Raw genomic sequence first — 7,719 nt, forward strand, 5'->3', positions numbered from 1 at the left:
AAACTTGAAACATGGAAGACTGCTCTGAAGCCAGACACTGGTGGCTCATTTCTGTAAATCCTACCTACTCAAGAGGCTAGATCTGAAGATAATAAGCAGCTTGTTGTTGTTGTTTGTTTTTGGCCAGTCCTGGAGCTTGAACGGAAGGCGTGGACACTGTCCCTTAGCTTTTGTGCTCAAAGCTAGTGCTCTACCACTTTAAGCCACAACTCCATTTCAGGCTTTTTGATAGTTAATTGGAAACAGAGATATATCTGTAGCTTTTTATTAAGCTTTTTATTGGAGAAATAGCCCCAGTTATAGGCACCTGCCACTGAAAGGATATAGACTGTGTTTGCCAGATTCTATTATTAGCTTAGCCAATTCTAGGACAATAGGACAGTTCCACTGAACATGTGTCACGGTGCTGTGGTTCTCTACCTTTAGGACTGAAGGACTTGATCTCCTGAGGTGTTGGGAGTAGTGCTTTCAACAGCTCTCAACTAAGTCACTTCAAAATGTGCCCTTGGCTGAACCCAGCCATCCCCATGCTCCCTACTAGAGTGTACCCCATGTCAGATGACTAGTTGGCTTAGGATATGAAGCTGCTCCTCGCTGACCCAGTTCCAGCTAACTCTGAAAGAGCATTCAAAAGTTCCAACACTCCCTATATTAGTCATCAATTGCTATGTAACAAATGACCCCAACATTTATTGGTTAAAAATAATGGACATTCATTAGATCATAATAATGAAAAGTGGGTCAGGAACTCTGGACAATAGCGTGGTTCTGGCTCAAAGTCAAGGTAGTTTGTGTCAGGATGTTGGACAGGGCCACAATCTCATAGAAACAGTTGGCATGACCTCACTACAAAAGGGGAAAACCAAGGTATGTATTGATTAATGTACTTCCCTAAACTGGCAGGTACCCATTCTGACTCTAGAAGTGACTCTGGCAGTGCCCAACCACTGTGATACACATGCAAGACAGTTACTTGAATGCAGAGGGGCTGGAGAGATCTCAAGTGAAAAATTGGACAATTAGGGCTGGGAAGGTGGCTCAGTGGTAGAGTGCTTACCTTGCATGCATAAGGCCCTGGGTTCCATTCCTCAGCACCACATAAGCAGAAAAACTTGGAATTGGCGCTGTGGCTCATGGTAGAGCGCTAGCCTTAAGCTGAATAGCCGAGGGACAGCACCCAGGCCCAGAGTTCAAGCCCCACGACCAACCAAAAAAATAAAAATAAAAAGCTCTCTCAGGCCCCATTTCAGGCCCAGTACTGGCACACACACCAAAAAAAAAAAAAAAAAAAAAAAAATCAAAGGGCTGCCGATCAAAGGTGAAAGTAAGCAAAGACTATTTTAAACTAATGAATAGAGGACAGTTTAACATCCAGATAATGAAGACAGAATGTTACAGTACAGAACAGCTCAATGAATTAGTTTGCCAGTTCAGCCAGAACAAACTATGTAGCTTAAAACAACAGATCCATTTCTCATGCTTCTGGAGTGCTGGGTTGGTTCCTTCTAAGAACTGAGGGGAAGATCTCTTCTAAGCCTCTCTCATTGGCTGTCTTCTCTGTCTCTTTGCAAGGTCACATGGCATTGTTCCTTGCACTTTTGGTAAATACACTGCTTATATTGCATTTGGATACATACTAATGACATCATTTTGACTTGACTATTTCTATAAAGAGCCTACACCCAAATAATACACCTTTCTAAAGTACTGAGAGTCAGAGCTTGAATTTGTCATGAGCACAATTCCAAGGAGTATATGTAGCAACAAAATTTATGTAACAAAAACATTAGACATGATAAACAAATGCAGCAGTGGTAGTCACTAGACACTATGTTGAAAATGTGGGTAGAGAAGGGAAAAAGAAACTGGAGAAAGCTAAGGACAATGTCCAAATAGAAATGTACTTAGAGCCAGGTGCCAGTGCCTCACACCTGTCATCCTAGCTACTCAGGAGGCTGAGATCTGAGGATCACGGTTCAAAGCCAGCCCAGGCAAGAAAGTCCATGAGACTTATCTCCAATAAAACCACCAGAAAACCGGAAGTGGTGCTGTAGCACAAGTGGTAGAGCGCTAGCCATGAGCTGAAGAGCTGAGGGACAGCACCCAAGCCCAGAGTTCAAGCCCCACGACCAACAAAAAAAGAAAAAAAAGAAATATACTTATTACCCTAAGTATGAAACTGTAACCTCTCTATACATAGCCTTAACAATAACAATAAAATAAAACAAAACATTAGACATATAAAGAGAAATGGACAGGAAGAGTTGGTAGGAGATGTTAACACAGTATTAGAGATGAAGTGGTTAAAAAAAATGAAGATGTAGTTTACAAAGTAAATGGTATAATTACCAATTAAGATAGAATCGCTGGAGTGAAGGGTAGCTTTCAGAAGTTTTGGCTGGGACAAGGTGACACTCAAAACAGGCATCCAACATGGCTGGAATGAGGTGATAGGGCTTGGACTTCCCTGCCTGTTCACTGTGCTCTATGAGTGCTTAAAGTCTATCACAGGAGATAAGCATATATAATAGGGTTTTTGAAATATAAGCTAGAGGAGTTTTTTGTTTGTTTGTTTGTTTAGTGCCTGTCCTGGGGCTTGAACTCAGGGCCTGGGCTATGTCCCTGAACTTCTTTTGCTAAAGGCTAGTGCCCTACCCCTTGAGCTGTAGCTCCACTTTTGGCTTTTCCTGAGTGGTTTGTTGGAGATGAGTCTCACAGACTCCTGACTGAGCTAGCTTCAAACCTCAGTCCTCAGATCTCAGCCTCCTGAGTAGCTAGGATTATAGGCATGAGCCACCAGTACATAGCAAGCTACAGTTTTTGTGATTGTTGTTGTTTTTAATTCCTTATAGTTCCTGGTGGGTCCTTCCCAACGCTCCCTTCACTATATGTATACCCCAAGTTATAAGACATGATAAATGTAATTTTCCAATTTTAAAAATCCGAAAAGGCTGGGCGACGGTGTCTCACACCTGTAATCCTAGCTACTCAGGAGGCTGAGAACTGAGGATTGCAGTTCAAAGCCAGCCCCAGCAGGAAACTCTTATCTCCAGTAAACCACCAGAAAACCGGAAGTGGCACTATAGCTCAAGTGGTAGAGTGCTAGCCTTGAGCTGAAGAGCTGAGGGACAGCGCCCAGGCCCAGAGTTCAAGGCCCATGACTGACAAAAAAAAAAAACAAAAACAAAAACTGAAACATGCCTGTTTTTAGAAGAGCTGTGGAAAGAGAAGAAAATAGCAGGTGGGGTGACACTGTTCAAAAAGAAATGCACTCATTGCCTGACTTACATAACTGTAACCCCCTGTTCATCACCTTTACAATAACAATTAAATAGATATGTGTGTGTGTGTGTAAAGAGAAAGTAGCAGGAGCACCTTGGGTGGGGCACCTGGAGAGGGAAGTGGGAGGGGCTGTAGGAAATAAGACAGAGGTCTCAGCCTATGGGAGGAAGGACAGAGGGTAGAAGAGCCTACAAGAGTGAGTCTTGGATTAGCTCCGCCAAGGAAGGCCTCAGGCTAAATCCATGAACCTTGTGCTTTGTCAGGGCCACTACAGAGACGGGATGGAAAGCTGCAACACTTGGGCGGTTGGCAGATACCCTACAACCTCATGTCATTTTTAGACCAGTTGCCTCTTTCTTCACTCCAGGTACAACACTTCAAGGGAAAGGTGAGGAGAACAGGGGTGTGATGAGAGAATTCTAAAATCCTATCAACTGAATCATAAGATTGCTTCTTCCCCCTTTGTCCTCAGAAGAAATGGTTGCTGGGTAAGTAAACTGAGTTAACTTATAGAGTATAGAAGGTTGTTGCTTTTTTGGCCATTTATGTGTTGTGCCAATAAATTTCGAAATTTCTATTTACAGCAGTAACAAGTTAGGAAATAAAACAAAGAGAGGGACTGTATTTTCAACTATAATAACAATATGAAATATTTGGAATAATTTTAATGGGACCATATGCTTGAGTTTACGAACAAAGGTACAGTGGTCACTTAAGCAATATGAAACATGAAAAACCGGGGAGATTTTCAGCATTTCTCATTAGGAAATCTGAGCATTTAAAAATGTCCCCTTGTGAAATTCTTTGTACAACTACTTAAAGATAATAAAAAAAAAATTTAAGTCCCCTTGTATTAATTTTTAGTTTGAATTACTTCCTCTCAAAATCTCAGTATAATTTTAACTAGAAAATTTAATGAAATTGTTTTAAGTTCTTCTGAAAAAACAAGGGAGTGTTTTACCATGGTATATCTTTGTGTGTGTGTGTGTGTATGTGTATATGCTAGTTATGGCATATGACACGTGTAATCCCAGCTCTCAGGAAACTGAGGCAGGAAAGTCAAGAGTTTCAGGTAAACCTGGGGCAACATAAGTGAGACTTTCTCAAATTAAAAAAAAAAAAAGGGCTGGGAATGTGGCTTAGTGGTAGAGTGCTTGCCTAGCATGTATGAAGAACTGGGTACAGTTCTTCAGAAAAAGCTGGAAGTGGTGCTTTGGCTCAAGTGGTAGAGTGCTAGCCTTGAGCAAAAGACGCTCAGAGACAGTGCCCAGGCCCTGAGTTCAAGCCCCAGGACTGGCAATAAATAAATAAATATATGTATATGTATATATGTATATATATATATATAGAGAGAGAGAGAGAGAGAGAGAGAGAGAAGCTATAGAAAGTATTGCTGGGAGCCCATGGCTCATGCCTATAATCCTAGCTACTCAGGAAGCTGAGATCTGAGGATCACAATTCAAAGCCAGACTGGGCAGAAAAGTCTGTAAGACTCTATCTCTAATAACCACCAAAAAAACTGGAAGTGGTCTTATGGCTCAAGTGGTAGCTTACTCACCTTGAGCTGAAGAGTTTAGGGACAGCACACAGGCCCAGAGTTCAAACCCCACAACTGACAAAAAAATCAAACAAACAAAAAAAAAACACACAACTATTAAAGGTGCATCATTCTGGCATAAGATCTATGTTGCAGAACAGATAGCTCAAGACAGGTCCCATGTATTAATGTATAAAGTTTTACTTTATTATATATATATTTATTTGTACAATATATACTGTTATATATAAGATTTCAATATATGATCCAAGAAGATCACAAATCTATGCACAGCAGAGAATTACACAGTAAATATTAACCTAAATGGCTTGATATTTAGGAAGAAATTTATTTGTTTTGCTCTCAGACTATAATAACAAGAAAGAAAAAAAGGAATAAGAAGAGGAAGAGTGGGAGAAATTGAAGAAGATTCCTTGTTGGATTAGAGTTCAGGAAATATTGAAGTTAAAGACTTAATGGGTAAAAGGTAAGATATATACACATGCTAAGAGAATGGCTTCATTGATACGCCTTTAATCTAGCAAGTGCAAGACCCTGAGCACAAATCCCAGTACCAACAACAACAACAAATCTACAAGAGAAGAACTGCTGAAGTTCTGCAAAAGATCTTAACAGAAGGCTGTTATGGTGGCACACACCTATAATCCCAGCACTTTGGAAGCTGAAGTGGGAAGATCATTTAATATTTGGAGTTCAAGACCAGCCTTTGTAAGATAGCCAAACACTATCTCAAAAGAAAAAAAAAGTAGATTTAAGTAGAAGGAAAAACATACCATACTCTTAGACAGAAAAGATTAACATTGCTGGACACCAGTGGCTCATGCTTGTAGTCCTAGCTACTCAGGAGGCTGAGATCTGAGGATCACAGTTCAAAGCCAGCTTGGGCAGAAGAGTCTGTGAGACTCTTCAATAAAACACTCAAAACCAGAAGTGACACAGTGGTTCAAGCGCTAGGCTTGAGCTGAAGAGCCGAGGGACAGCACCCAGGCCCAGAGTTCAAGCCTCGTGACCTACAAACAAAGAAAAGAAAAGGTTAACATGAAAAGGAAAGTTAATTTTCCTAATTTAATTTATAAAGCAAAACTAGCATCTCTTTATTTCTGGAATAACAAGTAAGCAAGAATAAGGCCTATGAGGACTTGAGGGGTGGTGGTGACACATGTACCCGCTGTACCACTACTTCATGTGAGCCCTCTGGACCCAAGCCTTAAAAGGATAACTTGTGCTTTTGTTGCACATCTTGAGGTCGCCAAACACCATGTAAGGAGCTAGGGAATGTGATGGAGAGACCGTGTTGAGGAAGCACAGCAAAGAGAGGCCATGTTCAGTATGGAGAGAGGAAGGGAAAGGAAGAAAAGCAGGGAAATGGCACACAGACAGATAGAGACAGCCAGAAAGACAGACAAAGAGATGTCATGTTTAATATGGAGAGAGAAAAAAAAGAGGGAGAAAGGACACAAGGGAGGGAAACGGGAAGAGAAAGACAGAGAGACACAGACAGACACAGGCCAATGTTGCCTCAATGTTGTCATCCCTCCCAGGACCCAGAAAATGGATGAAGACCTGAAAAGAGCCGTCAACCAAGTTCCAGTCAACAGACGGACGTGTGTAGTTGAGGGGATACCCAAAGCCACCCTTAGTTTCAAAGCTGTTGCCCTCACAGTGACAGAAGATTACAGCAAAACCAAGAAAAGAGCCAGCCATCATCCTCTCCCTGAGAAATTGTGGAAGGTGTTACATGATTGGCCCCAATATATGATATGTGTGGAGCATGGCCAACAAGGAAGCTCACCCAAACTTGGAGTCTAAAATTTTTGCTGTGGCTCCATCAGATAGTAATGACTGATTTCCCTCACAGTTGACCTTGACCTCCAGCCATATTTGGAAGATGACCTCCCATCACATGACCACAACCTCTGAAGTCTCATGGTTAGGCTTTCTGATGTGCCTAGACCCCAACCAAAACAAAAGCAACTCTATCAAGCACAACTTTCCAGGAACTTGAAGATTACCTATTAGAAGCTGAGGACAAAGGTCTGACCTCTGTTTAGGATGAGATTAAATTCTTTTTTGTTGTTGGTTCTGAGGCTTGAACTCTGGGCCTGGGTGCTGTCCCTCAGCTCTTCAGCGTATGGCTAGCGCTCTACCACTTGAGCCACAACACCGCTTCTGGTTTTCTAGTGGTTTATTGGAGATAAAGAATCTCGGGGCTGGGAAGGTGGCTCAGTGGTAGAGCGCTTGCCTTGCATGCCTGAGGCCCTGGGTTCGATTCCTCAGCACCACATAAGCAAAAAGAAAAAAGCCAGAAGTGGCACTGTGGCTCAAGTGGTAGAGCGCTAGCCTTGAGCTAAAGAGCTGAGGGACAGCGCCCAGGCCCAGAGTTCAGGCCCCACAACTGGACCAAAAAAAAATATATATATTAAAAAAAAATTTAAAAAAAAAAAAAGAATCTCATGGATTTTCCTGCTTGGGTTGGCTTGGAACTGTGATCCACAGATCTCAGCCTCCCGAGTAGCTAGGATTACAGGCGTGAGCCTCCTGCTCCCAGCTAAGATTAAATTCTTTACTACACAGATGGATGCACTCATCTTCAATACTTGAAGTCCATTTTTTAAAAACATAACACAAAGCCCCAATATCAAGAATCCCTATCTCCATCAGAATTCCAACCTCCTGTTCATCCAGCTCTGGCCACATTTAGTTGGTGGGATGTAAGTGGAGGAGCATTTGCCATTTCTGGGATGTATTCATAAGTGGAAGGAGATTCTCTTCTTGCTGCCTACATGGAGATTAAGGAGTCATCTTGATTCATAATGGTTGGTAGAGCAACAAGGTAGAAGGAGCCTGGGATGCTGTTGATTGATGTTCCCTCCAGACCA

At 41.9% G+C, this 7,719-nt stretch overlaps 1 long non-coding RNA gene across 1 annotated transcript; it reads left to right on the plus strand.

The window, feature by feature from the left end:
* The first annotated feature begins 3,654 nt into the window (after window positions 1–3,654).
* LOC138831791 (uncharacterized) lies at window positions 3,655–6,921 on the plus strand. The gene is made up of 3 exons (XR_011373455.1): window positions 3,655–3,770; window positions 5,187–5,306; window positions 6,382–6,921. It is a non-coding gene; the product is annotated as an uncharacterized lncRNA (long non-coding RNA).
* Window positions 6,922–7,719: the final 798 nt, after the last annotated feature.

The sequence above is a fragment of the Dipodomys merriami genome, unplaced genomic scaffold, assembly GCF_024711535.1.
Source record: "Dipodomys merriami isolate MVZ:Mamm:240054 unplaced genomic scaffold, mDipMer1.0.p SCAF_2, whole genome shotgun sequence".
Lineage (NCBI taxonomy): Eukaryota > Metazoa > Chordata > Mammalia > Rodentia > Heteromyidae > Dipodomys > Dipodomys merriami.